General features: G+C 46.0%; 2 protein-coding genes across 3 annotated transcripts in view; one reads left to right on the top strand and one right to left on the bottom strand.

The window, feature by feature from the left end:
* LOC139056422 (monocarboxylate transporter 12-B-like) overlaps window positions 1–23,628 on the top strand; it is a 141,515-nt gene that overhangs the window by 37,311 nt on the left and 80,576 nt on the right. Inside the window, exon 2 of one of the 2 annotated variants that reach the window (XM_070534652.1) lies at window positions 8,138–8,279. The exons of the other annotated variant lie outside the window; for it this stretch is intronic. The gene's annotated coding sequence lies outside the window, so the exon portion shown is untranslated. The remainder of the gene's footprint in view (window positions 1–8,137; window positions 8,280–23,628) is intronic. 2 annotated transcript variants of the gene reach the window in all.
* The window catches only part of LOC139056423 (uncharacterized), a 215,338-nt gene continuing 205,640 nt past the window's right edge, over window positions 13,931–23,628 (bottom strand). The window contains exons 5-8 of the mRNA XM_070534653.1: window positions 15,903–15,967; window positions 15,748–15,800; window positions 14,456–14,561; window positions 13,931–14,057 (exon numbers count right to left, since the gene is read on the bottom strand). The gene's annotated coding sequence lies outside the window, so the exon portion shown is untranslated. The remainder of the gene's footprint in view (window positions 14,058–14,455; window positions 14,562–15,747; window positions 15,801–15,902; window positions 15,968–23,628) is intronic.

Genomic DNA, 23,628 nt, shown 5'->3' on the forward strand with positions numbered 1-23,628 from the left:
TGCCAACTTAGTGGGTATTTTTGGTCTGAACCCGAACTGATCATTCGACAAAACGGAATGCTCATCTAAAAAACAGGTTATTCTCCTGTGAATAATTTTCTCTATGCCTTTAGAAATTACCGGTAGAATAGAAATCGGCCTATAATTTAGGAATTCAGAGGTATCACTTGTTTTGTGTATCACGATAACTTTTGCAATCTGCATCTGCTAAGAAAATAATCCACTACCAGAAATCCAGAATGATTCCCGGCGCCGGAGTTGTTTTGGTCGGCGGTGCTTGACAGCACGAAAAATTTCCGGGCGGGGGAGTTTAAGCCCTATAAGCCCCCTCCCACCCACTGGCTACGCCCTTTTTGAGCATAGCTACTCCACAATGCCAGTATTATAACACTTTCAGGTTACTTAAACATATCCTCCATGCCACTAGATTTGGAGCGTGCTTCACAGACTATTCATTTCACTGATAGCCGAGCGGCACTACTAATTCGAAAATGCACCTTTTTGTCTGGTGGAACGGCCAAAATATTCTAGCAGTGAAGGCAACTTTTAAATTTTAGAAGCATTTGAGCATGGAGGCATTAGGCACTTAAAATCATATCAACACTCATTTCACATGACAGGCTATTGCAACACCCAACTGCAGACACAGGCTACTTGAGAGTCATTTGTTACGCTAATGGCAAGTTGCTAATTTAAGAAACAAAATGTTAATGCAAAATGCTACGGGAAAGTATGTTAGGTATTGCCTATAACACCGTTCACCCGCCGTGGTTGCTCAGTGGCTATGGTGTTGGGCTGCTGAGCACGAGGTCGCGGGATCGAATCCCGGCCACGGCGGCCGCATTTCGATGGGGGCGAAATGCGAAAACACCCGTGTGCTTAGATTTAGGTGCACGTTAAAGAACCCCAGGTGGTCAAAATTTCCGGAGTCCTCCACTACGGCGTGCCTCATAATCAGAAAGTGGTTTTGGCACGTAAAACCCCAAATATTATTATTATTATTATAACACCGTTCACGATGGTGGGGTCAAGAGCCTGTTTTTGGACCTTGGTGTTATTCCCAAAGAGTAAATGGCCCACGAGCTCCTTTTTCGTGAACATACGGTGAAGCGAGGCCCTTGCAAACTTTCCTGGTTCACCAGGGCAGGCCATGGTAAGCTGCGTCAGCATAACCTCAATGCACACTCCTCCAACTTATCTGAACCTGCATGCTTACGTAAATGTTAACAAGGCCGTTTAAGCCTGTTAAGCACGTTCACACAACAGCCCTACTGCAAATAAATCACAATAGTGCCTGTTGCAGATCTAGAATGCCAATCTTGACTTCTTACTGGCTCCTTATGCTGTTTGGATACCACGTGCTTCAGAAAAACAAGGATTTATCCAGCGCAAACAAACAAATCATAAGTAAACCAAGGTATTCAAAACACATGGTAATATTTGATGCAATTAGCATTCTTACGATACTTATGCTTTCGGATGTCTGTCTCTACTATTTTCCCGCCCTTGTGTCTCTGGGTAGTTCTTGGTCTAACGGATAGAAATCAGGCTGCCATGTTGAGGGAAGCGGGTTCATAATCAACCGTCCGACTAGCTCGGGTCACTGGACACGTGGTTCTGGCTATGCGCTACGCTTCAACGAACCTCTTTCAGGCCATATTCGGCAACTGCTGCAACTATTGTTCACAAGCAGCAATAGGATCTCAAAAAGGAACATGACTGTTGATATTAATAAGATTACCACTACACGTCAGGTTCGCTTGCTGTGCTCCATAAGTTTTATGCGAGATTCGTATCTGCTCTATGAGCTACACATAAGGGACAAAGACAATGTGCACCAACCACCACCTCATCAATTAAATTAACTTACTCGCAATGCACAGGATGCACAAGATCACGAAGCATGTGGACAAGCACAATCTTTAGAAGCACATAACCCTTGTCGCCATCAACTTGCAGTCACTTGACGTCCACGTCAGAGACTTCGAGGGAGACTCAGTCATTTCTTCGGCGCGTGTCATCGTGTCCTCACTCTCTCTAACCCAATTCTATCTACTTAGTTCCACCATCATAAGAATGCTCGTTACGTATCACCCCTATTTAAAACTATAAGTAGACCCTTGTATCTGCTATCTTTATTAAATATTTGTGAAGAATACTTTTGCGGCACACTAAACTTTACACGGATTAGTGTAGAACAAGACCCATTAGCAGAAACGAACTAGTGTCGGTCAGAAAAGAAATTAGTGATCCAGTTCAGGACATTCCTGCTTATATTAAGATTTGCAAGTTTCATTTTAAGACGAGTCTGACCAACCTTGTCGAACACTTTCGCGAGGTCAATGAAATTCTTGTTAAGTAATCAACAACGTCATGAAGGTCGGCTAGGATTTCGAACAATTGTGACTCGCAGGAACGACCACGCAAGAACCCGTCTTTGTTTAGAAAAAAAGAAGTTGTGCTGATCCAGGTACGTCATTATTGCCAATGATATTATGCGTTCCAGCATTTTGCAGGGTATGCCCGTTAAAGAGATAGGCCTATGATTTGAAAGAGCAGAAGGATCTCCAGATTTAAATATTGGTATAACACGAGCCATCTTCCAGGCACCAGGCACTTTTCCTGTATCAATAGGTTGCTGGAAAATTGAAGTGAGGATACGAGCTGTCACTGATTTATTTAGCTTCTGTAGTTTTGGGCATGTGTTGTGAGGTCCGGGGGCTGAATTATTTGGCAAGCCTTCCATAGCTTCCAGAATTCCTTCCTGCGTTATCACAATGTCATTCATCACCACGTTAATAGTAGCAGCGTTGACACCTGGAGGAATCGGTGTTTCGTTAGTAAACACAGAGCTAAAAAATAAGTTCAATTTGGTGGCAACCTTAGATGTCTGAAGAAATTCGCCATCTTTTGCTGTCGTTATGAGACTAGATGAAAGGGGCTTAGGGTTTATTACTTTCCAAAACTTTTGAGTACTCGTTCTCAGCAAGGTCGATAGACCACGATTAAAGAATTTATCTTTCGCTCTCTCAATTTCTATTTCACACAGTTTTGATTGCGCACGGTAGTTATTCCAATCGGCTTCAGATGCCGATTGTTTTGCGTAAGTGTAAGGACGCTTCTTCTTGCCAATGCATCGTTTAACGTTGGAAGTGAACCACATGCTCTGTTATGACGTCGTGATAGTGATTCTTGGAATGTGTGTTTGCTTTAGTTCGGTCAGTTAAGCACTTAGTAGATTCCAGTTGTCATTCCTACTGCGGTTTTGCAGCGATGCCATGAGCTGGTCACAGAACGATGACTATTCACTAATCAATACGTCAACATTTGCATGTGTATGGTCGTAAATAGCTTTTTAGGAATTTGCGATTTCTTACTTTCTAACGAGTATTCGCAATGAAGAGCACTGTGATCACTGATAGATTCCAACATATGCACTGCCATTTATTCAGGATGTGTTGTCAAGGCAAGGTCTAGAAACGAGTTGTCGCGTGTCGGAGCCGAAACAATCTGTGATAAACCGAACTGGGAAATCAAGCAGAGGAATTCTTTGCATTCGTTTTTTCTTGAACCGTCTTCGGCTGCGCACGCCCGCCAATTTAATCCTAGATAGTTAAAGTCACCAGCAAGGATTGTTACTGAGTTAGGATATTTATCGTGTATAAAGCGAAGGGATTGGTTCAGATCTCCAATAAATTCACCAGGCGAATCCGGTGGACGGTAACAAACGCTGACGACGCAAGTAGCAAAATCAGGCAGTCCCACTGCAAGCCACATGATTTCAATGCGTGAGTGGTTGTCTACCAGGTTGACTGGGAGGGTTCTTTTTTATAGCAATTAAAATGCCTTTACCACGTGAGGTACACCTGTCTTTCCTAAAAACAGAAAAATTGCGAAACAAATGCAGTTCCTTATCATCGACATAACGATGCAACCAGGTTTCGATTCCCAAGACATCTGCCTCACAACATTCAATGAGTGCGCTAAGGCAGGTCTGCTTGCCAAGCAAACTACGAAAATTAGACACGATGAAGGAAAGATTTCCATGCGTAGCATATTTCTTGCGTCATTCCGAACTGCGGGAAGCTTCGTGGCCAGGAAGAGGAACGACGACTTCCTGACTTGACGGATCGGACGCATATATATTTTTATTGAAAATAAGTTTATTGAGCAGTAATGTGTACTTTTCGTCATCGGACAGCCGTTCGCCGCGTGCAAAATTCCTGAGTTTTTTCCTAATCAGCTGAATTCGAGGTGAGAAGTCTTCCTCGATCCAGACACGAGGCGAATCCATGTCCTTTAATGTAAAGGCAGTCTTCAAAACATTGCACTTATTCCTAATGTTAAGAAACTTTTCAACAATAGGACTGTCATAGTCTGTTTCTTTTTCCTATTCGGTGAGCACGTTCGATTTCACCCGTTTGAACGCCAAAGTTCTTTACGACAAAGTCGCTTTCCAACTAATCTGAGTCTTTCCATTTTTCTACTTCTTGTTCAGGAATGCCCTTAAAAATCAAGCTGTTGCGTCGAATACGAATATTCGGGTCGCCAGCGACTAGGTTTACATGTTCGGCCTGGTTTTTTTTTCAGTACTCTTTAGCTGCTCGTGCGATTCCTGAAGTGTAGCATTTACACTGGTGACGTCTTCGTGCAAGCTGTCCACGACCTGGGGCCTATCTTCTAATTTGGAAAGTCTCGGTTTCATCTCTGTTACGTTCTTCTGGATATCTTTCAGTTTGCTAGTCATTTCTTTTTTAAATTTTTCATTCGTCAGAGGCAGTCCTTTAATGAGAGCAATAATTTGGTCAGACTTGTCAGGGCCTGGCTTCGTCTCGACATAACCAGTGCAAATAAGTAGATGCGGAACACAGAGAAGGACTACAAGATATCACCCCGCCCAACGTCAGCATCCAGTAAATGCACTTGGTTGCAACCAAAGAAGTGACCTCCATTCTGTTTACCATGCAAAAAAGAACGGCAGATTCTGGCGTGGTACGTGCACAAGTCAATGCCCATACTGGGATAAAAACACTACTTGGGATTTGCAGCCAATGGACAGGATCAACAGAAAACCAAGTCTTAGATCTTAAGCGCTAACCTACAAAGTACAACACGTTTTGTGAGCATCCAGCACTGGGCTGCAAATCCCACTCGGTGGTGACGCGGTGTCTATTTGTAGGCGACTCAGAGTGACTTGTAGGCGACTTACATGGGGGCGGGGGGCAACTTATACTTGGAGTGTGGGTCAACTTGAAATTTGGACATGGGTCAAAATAAATTTGGAGGAGGGCAGACTGAAAATTGAGGGTGGCCCAACTGAAATTTGGGTGTGGACCAACTGAGATTTGGAGGTGAGCCAACTAAAAATTTGGGTGCGGGCCAGCTTAAATTTGGAGTTCAGCCAGCATTATATTTGGGAGTGGGCCAACTTAAATTTGGGGATGGGCCAAGTTTAGATCTGCTTGTAGGCCAACTTAAATTTGGGGGTGGACCAAGTGCAATTAGGAGGTGGGCCAACTGAAATTTGGGTGTGGGCCAATGTCCAATTGAACGCGTCCTTCGAGTTTACAATACCTCGAGGACACGCAAGCGCATTGAGTTGCTCGGCTCGTTTTCGTTGGGCGCACTCAGAAAACGGGCGTGAGCTTGCGTGGAGAAAAACGCGCCCGTAACATAGGCTTCCGAAGGCGACAGCGAGGGTGGCATTACATCGCGGTGATGCACTCTCGCCTCACGTGCTAGTGCGGCAGCTGGCAATCCTAACCAAAAACGAAGTCACAGCAGAACCAAACAATGCTTATGCATTATTAGACAATTCTATCGATTTCTGTAGCTTTTAAAGGCATAAAACAGATCAGTTCAAGCTTACACATGCGGTGGTTTTACTTCCATATTCCATCCCCGTCGTTACATGTGACTGGTGCAATCAGTGCATGTATAAATGCTTCCTCACAACAAGACCAAACTCCCCAAGAACATTTTCCTGACATTTGGCTGCTCGGTCCATGGGATTCTTGTAAATGACACATTCATTGTTCGAGCAAGCGTTTCATCCCCTCGATTAAATGATTTAGACGGCAAAGACTGAGTGCATTCGAAAATTTCCTCGAGACCGCTTCACACGTAGACACAAAATTAAACAAGGTGGTTTGGATGAGGAAGGCTCTTGTCGACTTTTTCAGTATTATGGGTCGCGGTGAAATATAAGAAATGGGTGTCGTTTTCGTTGGAGCTGTTGCGCAAAAGGGCGCAGCAAACAGGCATGATGGAGTATTTTTAGCGATAATTTTGTCAAGAACCTTTCGTATGACGTCGCGAGCAGGAAAAATCATCTTAGTGAACACGTGCAGAGCATTTTTTAAATAACAAACACCAGGCCGCCCCGCACAAGAAACCTCATCCGTTGTGCCTAGGCAGAGTCACACGGAGCAAAAGCCCCCAAAATTTCTCTCTCGCGCCCGCTCTTACTCGCACCTGCGCGCAAACGGCTGGCGATCCCTCAAATGAACGTGTCGTCTACAACAGCTCCCATACAATATGGCGGAGGTGTGATCAAAGGGCGTCATCACTAGAGTGTCTCTAGTCATCCCCCTGAACGACGGGAGGCGGCGCTGACATCGAGGCACCCTACATGAGGCTAGAGCTAGAGTGGCGCGTGGAAAAGAGTGGCGCAATTCTGGCTCTCTAAAGGGAGTCATACAGTAACTCTACATGAGACATGAGATGGAAATTCAAGACGATGAGCAAAACGAGAACAAGGCTTCAGCTTTTACTTTGTTCTCGTTTTGCTCAGTAAATCTACATGAGGCTACGCGAACTCCGCGTTCGCGTGTTCCCTTTAACAGTAGACTCAATTGTACTTAATTGTCACGTAGCAGCCTTGTTGTTTTTCTGTATATGTGTTCCGATTTATCGTTCTTTGATTGATTCAAGCACATAGACGCCCGAAGTCATTGCGCGCTAATGTCCCTGGTAATCATTCCGTAGCAATATTTCCGTACCAAGGTTTAATAAATTCAACGTTCTCCTAATTCGGTTCTCCTATTATAAATTCGGTTCTCCTATTTATATTCATTTACTTTACATTGTTGTTCATTTACAGTAGCGTCGGCCTAATATGACAATTGATACGGTGCTTATATAAACCAGAAAGGCACCGGTGTATTGCTGGTAATTATAATTCACTTGCGTTAGTAACATTACTATAGCAAGTTTATTAATATTGATACATACGGTTACTAACCTGCTACTCACTAGCTTCAGCTGTTAGTGAATCTTACTAGCGACCACTTTACTGGCTATAGCTGGGCCGCTATAACGTAGAACTATTCAATTCTGTTTTTATTCAAAATCCGTCATCGCCCCTCGCTCATTGGCACAAAATTTTCAGGTCGCGCCAATTTGGCCTGCCTGTCAAGCGTATTCAGGAATGCTCAAAAACCGACACGTTGAATTGACGTTTACGCACTCATTATGCTTAATTACGCCGCACAAGTCCGGCAAAATCGGGGAATAACTGGCGACTGCCCCGTTCCGTTTGCAACAGAAAATGGCTGTCTTCGTGATTGCGTTGGCGGCGGTGACTCGTCAGCCCGGGCGCGGGAGGAGGAAGCCCGTGGATGCGTTTGACATGCGAGACGACCTGTTTCGGCCGCCTGAAGAAAGAAACCGTGCGGTGGCTGTGCGACGAAGTGGCGGAGGAACTCGGAGGCGTGAGAACAGCGCTGTTGGTGGAGCAGGAAGTTCAGTGCGCGTTGCAATTTTTCGCAAAGGGCAGTTTTCAAGCTTCGGTAGGGAGCGAGGAGACGATCGGCGTGACCCAGCCTGCGGTCAGCAAGTGTGTGCGACGCGTGGCGGAGGCAACTGCCCACGCCAGAGCCTGCAACAAGTAGGTTCTTTTCCCGAGGACGTCGGAGGAGAAGGCGGCCGTGAAGGAAGGGTTCCTTCGATGTGGCGCCATTCCCGGTGTTATTGGGTGCGTGGGTTGCCATCATCGCACCGAAGGGCGAGTAGAAGGCGGCATTGATGTGCCGCAAAGGCTATTACGCCCTCAACACAATGTTCAAAAGTATCTTAATTTTTGTCGAATTCGCCCGTCATAGCAACGCGTGGCTTATGCTGTGCGCGCTCTCGTCAGATCAGCAACGCAGGCATGCGGATCCTCGCCATCGACGCTTTGCGACCGGGGTCACACCACGACGCCTACGTCTGGAGAACTACGTGGTTGCGCCGTCAGTTCCGGGAGGGATATATTGTCAAGGCCGGCGAGCACCTCCTCGGTGAGCAGAGGGAAAAATTTATACAGTTGCAATTCTGGCAGCATGCAGTATAGCGTGCTCGCGCCGTAAGAGAATATAGAAGGCCGAACCACTTATGTTATAGTAGGTTATTAAGTATAGGTGAGGTGTGGAAATTTTCGAATGGTATCTGCGCCAAACAAAGTGACAACACACCTGCACTGTACTTTAAACTAATTTTTATGACGTGTGTACAGTGCGCAAGTGTTGTCACATTCTTTATTACACTGATAGTCATTTATGAATGAAGACCATACAACTCGCACAAAGAGCTGCCTTGCTTCAATGAGAGATGCTACTATGTCCAGGCTATTGTTATCTGTGATCACAGCTGCGTCAAGAGCTCAGCCTGTATATTCCTCTATTGCAGCCTTTCTGTAGTAGGTGTTCGGTACATGACCCTATGCTTCGCTTATTCAACTTTGTGCAGAAGGTTTCATGCCATTTTTTATGACCATGAAGGTGACAGCGGCTACCCCCTGGAACCTCATCCGTTGTGCCTAGGCACTGCAGGCAGGTGTTTATTACTGCTGTCTACACGCCTAATAGAGAACAGGAACCAATGTGAAGAAATGTCGGCAATTAGTGGATAGGGTGCTATTTGTGAAACATAGTTCCAGCGCACAATTGAACAAGGACGAGGAGAGAAAGACAACACGAACGCCGGACTTCAACTCAGTTTTATTCATTGGAAACAGGGCTTTATGTACACAGGGGGAGGGGGTGGGGGACTGCTACTGCGCAGGACCACTCAAAAATATTTCCTTGGTCTAGGCAAAGGTCATCAGAGGTGTCAAAACAAAAATAAAAAGAGAAACTTTTCCTTCTTTTTCTTTCTATTTACGTCACTCAGTACAATCTTGTTCATATCGCGCCCTGCCTAGCTGATTCGACACACCCGTTTGCCCTGAGATAATCAATTTCTTTTGTCCCGAGTGCAACAGAAGGAGCACTGACACAGTTCTCGTTTTCATTGGAGATACAACACGCTTCAAATATTTCCCGGTGTTTCTGATCGCTATATTTGCGCAAAACGCGTGTTCGTTCGAAAAACGCCTTGCATGCTGGCTTGTGCGAGCAACGGCGTATGTGGTCGGCTAAATGACCAGAGCCACTTAGTGATGTAGCATTCCTGCGTTGCTCTAGCAAGCGTTCATTCAGACAGCGCCCGATTTGGCCAATATAGCATTTCCCACAAGCGATTGGAATACTGTACACAACGCCGACGTTACATTCAACGAGGGCTTTGGTGTGCTTTATTTTGCAGGCTGGCTTCTTCTGGGATTCGTTTACAAACAAGCAAAAAAAAAAACAAGCAAAGAACTTATTAATTACTACATGTATACAGTATAATCATTAACCTGTGAATTTTCATGCCTCGACCAATGCTTAAATCATTCAAGAATTAGTATTTTGAGTGTTTCCATGTATAATGTAATTTCATCGTATCCTCATGCATTCTTAGTTTCAAATTTCTTGAATTTATTTTGTGTAGCTATATATTACGGCGTGCGCGCGACCTCTTCTGTATGATTGTTTAGAGATGTTATGTAAATTTTTCTCTTGTTCATGTGATTTGTTATGTGTACTCTTGAAAGTAGCTAGTTGTCTATTTTCCTGAAACTGATGTACTGCAATCTTTCTTTTTTTTTTTTACTCTGTTGAACTCGAAGCGTGTGAGCTTGCCACGAACTGCGGAGGGACAGGGACCTTTGTCAGGCTTGATTGCCTTTAGCCCCTGCCCCTGCAGTGAGCTTTGTATGCTGCTTACTGTAAATAAAAACACTTACTTACTTACTTAAAGGCGACACATTCGTCCCAGCTTTTCTAGTGCTGCAAACACAACACGCACCCTGCACCTGTCGCCAACCTTCTTGAGGCGGCGAGACACCTGGTGCCAATAGGGCACTACGACAGGGCGCTTTTGCGGGCGTGCATCTTTTTTCAGCCTGCGCCTCCCACCAGCCTTTGCCTCGCGAATGTGGCTCTCTACCAACGAGGCCACGATTTCTCCGTGGAACCCAGCCTTCTCCAGACGCCTTAGCTGGGCGTCGACGCTGTCACGAACTTGATGTTCGCATGACTTGTCTAGAGCAGAGCGGATGCAGTGTTTATGCGAAGCATATTACTAGAGCTCAACCCAGCTCCTCAGGCGCGGCGGTGTCGCCTACAATACCACGTGACACCGTGACGTCACGACAGAGGAGAAACGGGGCTCCAACTGGCGCCGTCGCTCGCGGCGTCGCGGCGGTATATAAGCAGCTGCGCTTGCCTCTGCTAGACACTCACGAGGTGAGATGCCTCCTGGAGACAGAGCTGCTCATTGGAATGAGAAGCGAAGGTTGCGGCGTGCTACAGAGACTGTTTCTAGGTAGCTTTGCTACGGCGCAGCGACTACGCGCCCCGCATCGGACGCGGTGAGCGTCGAGCAACGCAGTGTTCGGCGCAACAACGAAATGTGCGCCTGAGCAAGCGCCGCACGCCTGAGCCGACGCCGACGACACCGGCTTTTCTGCGACACGAGCTCCTTAACGCTGTCGCGTTAAAATAAAGGCTAGTATGCTTCGCATCCTGGGCTTAACCTTAGCTAAGCCTCAGCCATTTTTGCTATAGCTCATTTTACGAGCTTGGAGTGGGCCGATTGATAATTCAGAATTTGTTTTTTCGACCGTGGCTTGTACTGCCAGCACACGCGCGCTCCATGAAAAATCAAACACAAGTCGAGGTACAGGATGCGACCGTCTTGCGGCAGTTCGTGCGTGAACTTCCTTCCAAAGGCGTTACGAGCAAAAATATCGAGAATGTTGTTTATACTATTGCCTTTATCCTGAGGATCAGTCGTATTCATTACCACGATGTAATCGTCGATATATCTAAAAAATTTCTGCACGCCTGCGTCGTAAAGGGACGCTTGAATATGCGCCTGTCAATACTTGCTAAAAAAATATCGCTTAAAAGTGGTGCTAGGCAAGAGCCGATGCACACTCATTCTTTTTGGATAAAACAGCTGTCATTAAATGTGATAATGGTGGATGAGAGAGAAAAGGAAATTAGCTCTAGAGCTAATTTCCTTTTATGGAAATTCAATGGAAACAATGCTAATCATAACCAACTAGCCCAGCTGTCCGTACTTAGGGTGCTATTTCTTTATCGAATCTGCTCAATCATAACCAGCGTTTTCATGTATCCTGCGCCAGTGAGCTGTCACTACCGGAGATGATTGCATCATTCCACTTTGGCACTACATGAGCGCCTTTCATTTAATACCTGCGGATACAACACTGTGTTCATCAGCAGAATGTTGTAGCCACTTCTCTTGGCAGTTGGGGTATGCCAAATTATTTGCTGCTGCTGCTGCTGCTGCTGTTGCGTCATCTTGATACCCATTTCGCTGCTTGCATGACCGACACTGTCACCGCAATCTGCACTGTGCATGGGAGGATATCGGTCTTCGTCTGCTCGCTTCCTATTCGGGTTGCAGCAAAGCACAACACTTTTCTCTCCACCATGTGTACTGTTCTCCCGCACCTTGTAGGCCCTGCGCAGTTTTCCCGCACAGATACCGCACAGTTCCTTGACAAAAGGCCAAGTCTTGCTGAAAACGATCGCTTGGCATGTCAAGTGTACTATTCCCCCTTCGGCGAGTGTACATATGCAAATAGTTGCGAAATTTAAGAAACACGAATCGTAAATATTCATTTCAAATGCCAACTGCATTGTTGAAAATCATTTATTTATATCTGCAGTGTAAATAAAAAAAATGTGATCCATCTTCAATGCCATCTTTCATCAAATCAAATGACAAACTAGTACACAGAGCATGACTTCATGGCGACAAAATAACAGTGTGGTATTCACTACGTGGGATTCAGTACACTACCAATGGGCCGTTGGCAGAAGTTAAATCGCATAAATATGACACGAGCACAATGTTGTTTCTTTGAAACTCGTGCACAACCATTTATCTTCATCCAGCAACTTCATAGCAAGAAAAATGTGTCTTGTCTATTATGTAGTCAACATGTTTGTAGCACGAAATAGAGTTTCCTTTCAATGACTAGTGCCATTATAAGATCACTATATAGAACAGGAGTCACATGCTTTTAAACAACGACAAGTGATAAAATGCTTGGCACTTCAATGGTCTGTCATATATCAATGGCTGCAAGAGCAGCCTGGCAGTGAATGTCAAAATAGTGGCCACATCGATGGCTGCGTTACGTATATCACAAACTGTGCTCAACTACAATGAGGACTAGATTGCATTGCTATCATAGGTAAGGGCACCTGAAATATTATAATAACTATCACAAGTAACTGGCGCTTGGTTTTAGGAAAAATTCCAATTCGGCCACTTTGCCTTCCGTAGGCACGAAAAGTTTGACATTGCAAACATGACATACATATGACACGAAAATTCAATTCTAGTTATCACAGCATTCTAGTTAAGTGCACTTATATCTGCGCGAGCCAATGTTGAAGTCTACACAAAAGTGATTGCATAGTGTACATCTCCCTCGGAAAAACAGTGCACATTGAAAAATATCAAAAAGTGCAAAACAAAAGTAAACAACACCTAACAAAAATATTGAAAAAAATTCGACATATAATTTGTAATGCCTCACTTGGACAAACTTGCACTGCAAGTAAAAATACACATGAAAAAAATGAACTTGTGAAAAAATTATGACGTAGGGACTGAAGTGTACGGGAAACAGTCGTATCATCCTTTGGTGCTACATACAACAAAATGTGCATTCGTGTTTCAAGTGACATCACAGCACTATCAGTTATCGCTGCCATAGTCACGCATGACATGCACATCATTTAAAAAGGCTGGCTACAACTCGTCACAACAGCTTGTGAGGACATGTGGGCGCCACACCCAATAGCTGCAGTGGTGATTTGAACGGAAAGATGAGCAACACCTGTACCTGTTAGCACTAAAGAATGCTATGGGGGGTGGGGAACAAAAACCTGTCCCTCATGGCTGAGGCAGCTTGCGGAGGCCATGCGCCAGAGCAGCCAGGAGCTGGCGCAGCGTGGTCGTGATGAGGCCAGTGGCTTCCTCAAGCCGCGCATTTCCGCTGCCAGCTGCTCCTGTACCACGCGGGATGCCCTCAGCTCTTCCACCAGCTGCTGATGATGCTGCGAAACAAATTCATTTACTTCAGGTACAGCTTATGCAATGTAAATGTTTGTTTCGCGCTGTTTGCAAGCATTATAGTTTCAGCAAGGTTACTCTTGAGGGCAGTGAGATCATACACATATGACATGAGAAATGGCCGTGCAGACTGATACGGTCTGTTATGTTAAGAACACGTTAAAAGTAGCAAATTTTACCAAGCCGCCTCTGCCTGTAAGAAGGCAGTGTTGGTGACTAGTTGAATTGATATACAAAAGATGACCACGCTGAGGTGATACACGCAACCATGGAAAAAGTTTTGTAAGTTGCTATGTGTTAAAGAACACCTCAAAAGAGATGCATAAACGCGCATGAGCCAATGAGCCCAATGACTGCAGATGCCTCTCATGTATCATCTGTTTGTAACGTACATTACCATGCGCCCTAGTTCCCTCTTAAAAAATGACCTGGTCAAGTTGTGCGTACTTGCCTATTTTGCTGCAGCAGCAGCTGGTTGAAGCTGGCGGCCTCCTCGTGAGCAGCCTGCCGTGCATACTCGTCAGCTGCCCTGCAGGCCGCATCTTCAAGTGGCTGTTACCGAGATGGCCTGCGGAGCTGCTGCCGAGTTGATGGTCCTTAAAAATAAAATCAGTAAACAGGATAAACAAATTTTTGCTCCGTCCTGCGTAGAGATTTTACTGCTTCATTATGAGGTAGACGCCCAGAAAAGTAATTCCAGCCACAAACCTTTCACAAAATGAGCACTAAATTTGCATAAAGAACAAGGCACCACAGCATTATAAAATGACACACTGATAGTAATTTCAGCTTGTACGCTACAGAAGCTGCATTACAAATGCTATTATTAGTCGAACAGAATATAGTTCCATTTTGCAGTGACATTTGAGCAGGCACTTTTTTTTTGAAGCTAAATAATAGAAATACATAATTTCTGTTTAAAAGGCCTTAACAGACACTGTTTTGTTGCTTTAAGTGATGTGTTCGTATTGCAATAACTGCTAAAGTGCCTTACGTGGAGTGCCACTTGTGCCCGGCTCAGTGCGAATGGACACGGGGGCAGCTGCTGGTGGGGCAGGGGGCACTGGAACAGTAGGACGTTCCTCGTCACAGGAGCTGTCCTGCTGGAACAATAAAGTACAGTAGACATAATGCGATTAAATTCCATTAACTGTTTGCAATGTCTATTTCACTTAGAGTTATTCAATTTCTACAGGAAATTCTTAACGCACCATGTGACATACTAGTGACTTAGAGCTTTGACTTCTCGTTACTAATGCTTTACGGAGTAACGAGCCATGCAATCCATCATAAGGTGTTTTTCAACAGCAGTGCTTTAACAGCAGTGGGGCAGCATTTCAATTTCTGTAAAGTACGGATATCATACGCTAGCATGTGTGCTGAATTGTGAGAAAACACACAGAAGCACGCAACGGCAAAATATTTACCACTACCGAACGGTGTAGCGGCCCCGAATCGGTACACATAGCTCCAAAAATTGCTACGCAATTCGGCGTCGTCGAAGAAAAAATCCACTGGAGCGGATGCTGGGCCGGTCCTTCCAAGGACTTGAAGCACCCGGCCCTCCAGCCCACCCAGCTTCCCATCTCCTGTTTTTCTGCGAATGCATGAACACCGTGAGCTTATACGTTCCGAAGATGTTGCTAGCCGCGGGCTCACCTCTTCTCGACGCCCACCTGCGCCGCGATCTTCCGGCAGTCATAACAGAGCCGCACCCAATACAGGCGCCAGCGCCGGGCTGCCTTGACTGCCGGCCCCATCGCGTTCAGCGCCGCAGCTACTTATTCCCAAAGTGCTTTTTTCTGAGCGGCACTAATACTTGGCGAGAGGCTTGTGGCGCCTCTCTCCAAGTATGGGTGCCGCTCAATAAACTCGATAAGCATGGTGGCCTGCGCCGCCGAAACTTGCGGGCTTTTCGGTAGAGCCGCCATTTCTTTTTTCTTGCTCACAATTTTCGCCGGATAGCAGCGAACTATTACAAGGAAATTGTGCCATTTCAGAGATAACCATGCCGTTAAAACATAACGGTTATATTTATTTAATCTGTTGTTATTTCATCCCAACATAAGTGTTAGTTAAGTTTAACACAATTTAGTGAACAAAAAAAGCTTTTCTCGTGCAAGTTCTATATAGCAAAAGTATCTGTACAGCCCGCAGGGGGAATCTATCACTGCGCAGCAGTGTGTGGCAGAATAAAAATGAGCCTCTGTTACAGACCACCTTCAATTTAAATCGGGACATACATTCGGAGATAGTTACGATCGTTGATACAAAACGTTTACTTACCAGCTATCTGTTGAGATGTACTGCCTTCCAACCTTTATCGATTCTTCCGTATCCTAAGCGAATAAAAGCAAAAGTGAACACCACGCGATCACCGCAGATGTTCAGATGCTACTGCTTAGTCATTAAGCACAAGAAAAAATGATCTGTTTACTCACCGAGCACTAGGATTTCACAGTCTCCATAATGTTGAATTGAACATGCTCTCAGGAACGGAGGAAGCCTAAAAACAGTGAAGAAGAAACTAGGAATTGGCAAGAATCAGATTTATGCGTTAAGAGACAAAGCCGGCAATATCATTACTAATATGGATGAGATAATACAAGTGGCTGAGGAGTTCTATAGAGATTTATACAGTACCAGTTCCACCCACGACGATAATGGAAGAGAAAATAGTCTAGAGGAATTCGAAATCCCACAGGTAACGCCGGAAGAAGTAAAGAAGCCTTGGGAGATATGCAAAGGGCGAAGGCAGCTGGGGAGGATCAGGTAACAGCAGATTTATTGAAGGATGGTGGGCAGATTGTTCTAGGGAAACTGGCCACCCTGTATACGCAATGCCTCATAACGTCGATCGTACCGGAATCTTGGAAAAACGCTAAGATAATCCTAATACATAAGAAAGGGGACGCCAAAGACTTGAAAAATTATAGACCGATCAGCTTACTGTCCATTGCCTACAAACTATTTACTAAGGTAATCGCAAATAGAATCAGGAACACCTTAGACTTCTGTCAAGGAAAGGACCAGGCAGGATTCCGTAAAGGCTACTCAAAAATAGATCATATTCACACTATCAGTCAGGTGATAGAGAAATGTGCGGAATATAACCAACCCTTATATATAGCCTTCATTGATTACGAGAAAGCATTTGATTCTGTCGAAACCTCAGCAGTCATGGAGGCATTACGGAATCAGGGTGTAGACGAGCCATATGTAAAAATACTGAAAAAATATCTATAGCGGCTCCACAGCCACCGTAGTCCTCCATAAAGAAAGCAACAAAATCCCAATAAAGAAAGGCGTCAGGCAGGGAGATACGATCTCTCCAATGCTATTCACAGCATGTTTACAGGAGGTATTCAGAGACATGGATTAGGATGAAATGGGGATAAAAGTTAATGGAGAATACCTTAGTAACTTGCGATTCGCTGATGATATTGCCTTGCTTAGTAACTCAGGGGACCAATTGTAATGCATGCTCACTGACCTGGAGAGGCAAAGCAGAAGAGTGGGTCTAAAAAATTAATCTGCAGAAAACTAAAGTAATGTTTAACAGTCTCGGAAGAGAACAGCAGTTTACAATAGGCAGCGAGGCACTGGAAGTCGTGAGGGAATACATCTACTTAGGGCAGGTAGTGACTGCGGATCCGGATCATGAGACAGAAATAATCAGAAGAATAAGAATGGGCTGGGGTGCGTTTGGCGGGCATTCTCAGATCATGAACAGCAGGTTGCCATTATCCCTCAAGAGAAAAGTGTATAATAGTTGTGTCTTACCAGTACTCAACTACGGGGCAGAAACCTGGAGGCTTACGAAAAGGGTTCTACTCAAATTGAGGACGACGCAACGAGCTATGGAAAGAAGAATGATAGGTGTAACGTTAAGGGATAAGAAAAGAGCAGATTGGGTGAGGGAAAAAACGCGAGTTAATGATATCTTAGTTGAAATCAAGAAAAAGAAATGGGCATGGGCAGGACATGTAATGAGGAGGGAAGATAACCGATGGTCATTAAGGGTTACGGAATGGATTCCAAGGGAAGGGAAGCGTAGCAGGGGACGGCAGAAAGTTAGGTGGGCGGATGAAGTTAAGAAATTTGCAGGGACGGCATGGCCACAATTAGTACATGACCGGGGTTGTTGGAGAAATATGGGAGAGGCCTTTGCCCTGCAGTGGGCGTAACCAGGCTGATGATGATGATGATGATGATGATGATGATGATGATGATAATGTTGACAGCTTCCAAAATTATTCTCGGGCGAAAGCACATCACGGATGCCGAGATTTCGTTTAATCGGGCAGCGTTAGGGGCAAAAAATACACCAAGTGTGGCCCACAGAACTGATCAGCTGTTTCCACGTAGCTACCATCTTACGTGTGCGTAGCGAAATGGATTGGATGCAGAATTGGCGCATGTGTGGCTATGACTCGAAAAAATGAAAATATTTCTCTTTCCTTTCAAGCGCGCTTCAACTTATTTTGCCTCGAAAGATTATAAAACAATTTCACTCTCAGCGACATACAATTGTTGTTTCATTAGGCGTTTATATATAAATTTTAGTTGCTATACGGTCCTTTTGCAAGTAAAAAAACAAGCAAAACATGCTTCCGGCAACGTTGGGGGGTGCTGATTGGGCAGATTGAAAAACGTCGCAGGTTCCCGCCCCCATACGCGTAAACAGCCGCGTCATTTTGACGTCCGGAGTTTGGAATATATACTTTTGTTTGGAATAGAGTTACGTTATAGCGCCCCTGCAGTTTGTGCCTTCTAAGCGAAACTTTTGATTGCCTCTTCTCCCCACTTTCCTAGGGCTGACTCCTGTTGTCTTGTTTACTGAAACAGTACTTGTCACTTTTTGTGACAAGTAACATGCTAGTATTAGGGAATATGCCGACCCTTTTAACGAGAAACTTTCTTTGCGTCTTCCTTCGACTTTTCCACTGCTGCTGCTAGGGAGGTGATTCAAAGCGCGCGCATACTTGGCAGGAGTGCGGCAGAGAGAGGAAAGGCGACACGAGAGAGAGAGTAAAGCATCTTTATTAATAATATTTGAATGGTGAGAGCAGTGTGGGAGGAACCCTCAGTCCAGGGTCCCTAAGATGAATCCGGCGATGTTTCGAGCCCGTTGTATCACAGCTCGGAGGACCTCGGGAGGTCCGTCGCGGACAGCATCGTCCCACAGCTCTTTGTTGCGTAGGGGGTAAAGGAGAGTTGGCAAGGGAGGAAAGAGGTTTGCAGTGCACTCAATCGTGATGTGGAAGATTGTGGGCGAGCTGCCACAGTCAGGGCAACGATCTGCATAACAGTGTGGGTAGAATTTATTGAGAGAGACAAGATTAGGGAAAGTTGCGGTTTGTAACTGGCGCAATGCCACTGCTTCCTCCCGCGAGAAATACGGCGGTGGTGCGGCGTGGGTATGACGAATGCGTGTATAATAACGGAGTATGTCTTTGAAACGGAGCAAGGGATCCCCCCACTCTGAACTAGTCGCCTCGGGCAACCGCATGTGCTCATTCGTTACCCGGCAGCGGGTCCAGGGGTCCAGGGGACCAGAGTTGGCGGATGCGGGGAGGTGTGGTTGGTGTATTTTGCGGGATCTGTTTGAGAATTTGGTTCGCCGCTCTCGGGATGCCATGTCCTGATAAGAACGCCCGGCATGCCATTTGCGAGTCCGTCAATATATACACTTCCTCAGGAACACGGATGGCGTATCGAATCGCAAGAGCAACACCGAGAATTTCTCCGTAAGCGGCATTTGTTCCGCGCATTGCAGCAGAGTCTCTCAGGAATTCGGTGTCATTCAAAACTACCTAGGTACAGCCCTCTTGAGTGCGTGATGTGTCCGCGTATAAAGTATGTGTTTCCGGGATGTTTGCAAGCATGCGGCCGATGTATCGTACACGGGCTTTGCGTCGCCCTTTGTCATGCTCGGGGTGCATATTACGCGGCAATGGATGAATACTTAGTGCTTGACGTATCGCTGACGACAAAATCGTTGGACGGGTTTCAGACTCAAGGGGTGGGACAGAGTATCCTAGCCGTGTGAGGAGATGGCGGCCAGTAGGAGTGAGTAGGAGGCACTGGCGATGGCCGACCCAATGTGCCTCTAGCAGCTCGCCTAGTGTGTTATGTGTCCCTAAGTTAAGGAGACGGTGTGTGGAAGTATAGGTCAAGAGGCCGTGGGCCAGCTTGGTCGCTTTGCGAATCATTGCGTCTATGCGAAGTTGTTGCGCTTGGGTCAACCGCTGAAATGGGAGATGGTATGTAAGGCGGCTGATCACGCATGCCTCCACCAAGCGCAGCAGGTCCTCTTCTCGAAGGCCCGAGCACCTGTTGGAGACCTTCCGGATTATGGCCAGAATTTGCTCAATCTGTCTGGATAGAAGGGAAACAGTGTAGTTTGACCTGTCATCCGCTTGGACGTGTAGGCCGAAGATACGAGCACGATTAACCTGTGGTATCGGTGTGCCATCCACGTGCACAGTGATAGGGGGAGTAGAGGAACGGCTCCGGGGGCGAATGATTATGAGCTCAGACTTTTCCGGAGCACATCTTAAGCCGCATTTTCTCGTGTATTCGGAAACTGTATCGACTGCTTGCTGCAGTCGGTCCTGGATGGCTCTGTCGGAACCCCGCCTCGACTAGATAGTAATGTCGTCCGCATAAATAGCGTGGGCGACATTAGGGATCTGGTCGAGTAGCCGGGGGAGCCCTGCGAGCGCGATATTGAATAGAGTAGGGTAAAGAACTGAGCCCTGGGGTGTCCCACTTCCTACAAGGCGAATCGTACTGGATCGATGCGGTACCATTCCTACGGTGGCTGTGCGATCTCGAAGAAATGCGCGGACATACTTGTACACACGAATTCCACAGTGTTAATGTGCAAGATTGCGAAGGATGAGGTCATGTTCAACATTATAGAATGGCACTTTTAGGTCTAAGGCGATGAGTGCTCTCGTTTGGGCGGATGATGGAGGTCCTATGACTTCCTCCCCCAATTGTAAAAGCACATCTTTGGCAGACAGATGAGCCCGACATCCGAATTGAGAGTTAGAAAAGAATGATTTTTCTTCGAGGAAGGGCTGCAGACGCCGCAAGAGTACATGCTCCATGAGCTTACCAATGCAGGATGTTAGGGAAATAGTCGTAAGTTTTCAACCTTAACAGGCTTGCCCAGTTTAGAGATCAGTGTGATGTCGGCGTGTCGCCATGCTTGGGGAAGCATGCCCTTGCGCCAGCAATCATTGAAGATATGGGTGAGGTGGTTAATATACGCGTCACTGAGGTTACGACGTGTGGCGAATCGGATGTGGTCGGCTCCCGATGCCGTGTTGCGGCGTAGGTCTTGTAGGACCACCCGCACCTCGTCAGATGTGATGTCTGCATCGAGAGATTCGTTCGTCTCGCCTATATAAGGATAGTCAGGGTACTGCGGCGGGGGGCTGTGGGTATGAAATGCTTCTCTAGCTCTCTGAGGAGTGTCGAGACATCGTCCCTGTACTCGTGCATTAGGATGTGCAGCTGTTGAAATGTTTTCCATTTGTTGTGGTGGGATCTGTGAGTGAGCGAAGAATCGACCACGTTTTTGCTGTGCTCAATGTGCCTGAGAGGCGATCGCAAAATCCTCGCCAGCTATTCTTTGTAAGGATCTCTGCATGCTACTGAGATTCCCGTGTAATTTGATCTATACGTTTCCTAAGTTTGCGGTTGAAGCGTTGTCGTTTCCATCGTCGTGTCAACCCTCTGCGGGCGTTCCAAAGATGAAGTAAATGTGGGTCTATGTCTGGTTTCTCGGTTGTGGTGCGCAGTGTGCTCGTGGTGTCCTCTAGATCTTGTGCGAGAGAGTCAAGCCAGGGTTCGTAGCCTTGGCGCTCAGGCAAAACCTGGCGACGTTCCCTGAATTCCGCCCAATCCGTTATACGCACATTTCGCTCGGGCCTGCGCGCACCCCGTAATGACAGGGTGGTCGCCACAATGTAGTGGTCACTGTAGTGGTCAAGGTGCTCCTCTAAAGGCCCGTGCGCAACGACTGGGCCAGTATTGCGCACGAGAGTCAGGGCAGGTGTCACGAGATACGCTGTTGCCCATCCGAGTGGGGTGCTCTGGGTCGGTAAGCAGTACACACTAAACATTTTAACACCCTTATGGGTGTTAAGATGAGTGTTTTCGTTATTCACGCCCATGTCTACACCATTTCAGCACCCTTTTCGGCCAAAACACCCTATCGCAAGGGTGTATCCACACATAAGGTGTGACTTTGTTCGAAGAAGGGTGTTAAATCGACGACTGAAGGGTGGTCAACACACTGATGCATACATCTGGGTTACGTGTACAAGTCTGCGCATTGAACAATGTGTTTATGCATTGCATTTTAAATGTGAAAGCATTTTATGTCCTTTCAGGTAGAGAAGCTGGTGTTTTCCGCAGCAACAATGCATATGGGACCCTGCTCATGCCAATCTTGCCATTTCCCTTCAAAGCATTCAGACAGCATTGAGAACCGTGCCGCCCATTTTATTCTCCCAAATTATTCAAGCCATTCTAGCATCACGTCCAGGAAAAGAACGCTAGGTCTACCTGACCTTTGGTTGCGTCGCAAGTACTTACGTCTCTGTCTTTTTCATGGAATAAGCTGCTTTAACCCTTCTCGTAAAGAAAATCTTTTCACCACACCAAGTTCTCGTCTCGCATCGACCATCAACACAAAATTGATGTGCCAATCTTTCTTTTTGCCAGGAACAGCCACCGAATGGAACCGCCTTCCCGCTTCCACAGTCTCAGTTTGTGACATCGCTAACTCAAGATCGCCGTTCAAATTGTCTTACAGTTTGATTTTATATTCTTGCCTTGCACTGCAAATATTGTATGTTTTCACCACGTCTTTCTGTTGTGCCTACTAGGCCTTGAAAGTATGTATAATAACTAAATAAAATGTGACGTCATCACCGTCTTGTATGACGTCAGTAGTGATACAGAAGGTAGTAAATACAACAACGCTAATTATGAGCAATTATGGGTAAATTATGTAAAATAATGGGAATAAAGGTGGAATAAGTTGCGTAGAGGTTCGTACAAACTATAGCATGGTGGATTACGGGAGATTAAGGTAGAATTATGAAGGACACGTGACAATTGCAAGTGTGGATGCGTGAAGTGATTAAGTTTTCGCATTCCTAAGTGACTGTCGATTTTTTTTCAAGGATTCTGATGTTACTGGCATGACGGCCACTCCAAAAATGTTTCAACCAGAAAAAGAGCGCCCTTTCACTTACAATTTAATTATCATTATATTTCGTGCTCACAGGAATATTAACATGCAATTAAACACTTCTAGAAAAACTGCAGTAGCCGAACGAAAACACGAGAGCAACTTGCACAATTAGGCACGAATATTTCGGTGCCCTTAACAGCCAAACAAAAGGTGGCGAAATGGAACAAGCTGCTTGGATACATTGCTTAAAAAACAGGGACGTGCTGTTAGACGAGCCTCTGCTGTACAATGGCATCAACGTACAATTTGCATGGTGAATCCATAAAGAAGACATGTATAGAGGCGAGATCACGTTGGAAGTTCTCAAACCCGAAGTTCCACGTACCTTGCCCAAATTATTCAGAGGTTTACTAAGCTACTGATCTGCTTTCTAACCGCATCCTCAAATACAGTTTGTAAGGCTGAGCCTATTTAAGGGCTGGTGTCATCAAAGCTGTAATTTCTTATCCAGAGCATACGCTCTTGCAAACGCAGTCTTCAGTCTCCTCATGAATGTTTACGCGTCGCTGTCGCACGACCAAGATGTGAGCGTTTTTATCGAGCCAGGATATCGCTGAAACTACGCTGTGACCTCTAAAGGTTGCTTCGTTCGGACGCAGCGAATAATGTAATCGCACCAGCAGCAGAGCGCCGATCGTCTCGCTCACGGTCCCAATTTGTGTACTGTACCCTCAGTGATGCAGCACAGACTGCGCCCCTCCCCGCCCCCCCCCCCCCCTTAAAAAAAATGCTCGGCACGAAACGTAGTAGCAACTACGTGCCTCACCGCTATAGTTAGAGACCACAACGAAGCAGCAGCAAACAGGGGTGCGATCGGAGATGGTTGTTCGGCGTGTTCGTTCGGTTACCGGCGCGCGCGATTGGCCTACTCCGCCTACGTCGCCTACGGC

Source organism: Dermacentor albipictus, chromosome 2 (assembly GCF_038994185.2).
Source record: "Dermacentor albipictus isolate Rhodes 1998 colony chromosome 2, USDA_Dalb.pri_finalv2, whole genome shotgun sequence".
Classification (NCBI taxonomy): domain Eukaryota; kingdom Metazoa; phylum Arthropoda; class Arachnida; order Ixodida; family Ixodidae; genus Dermacentor; species Dermacentor albipictus.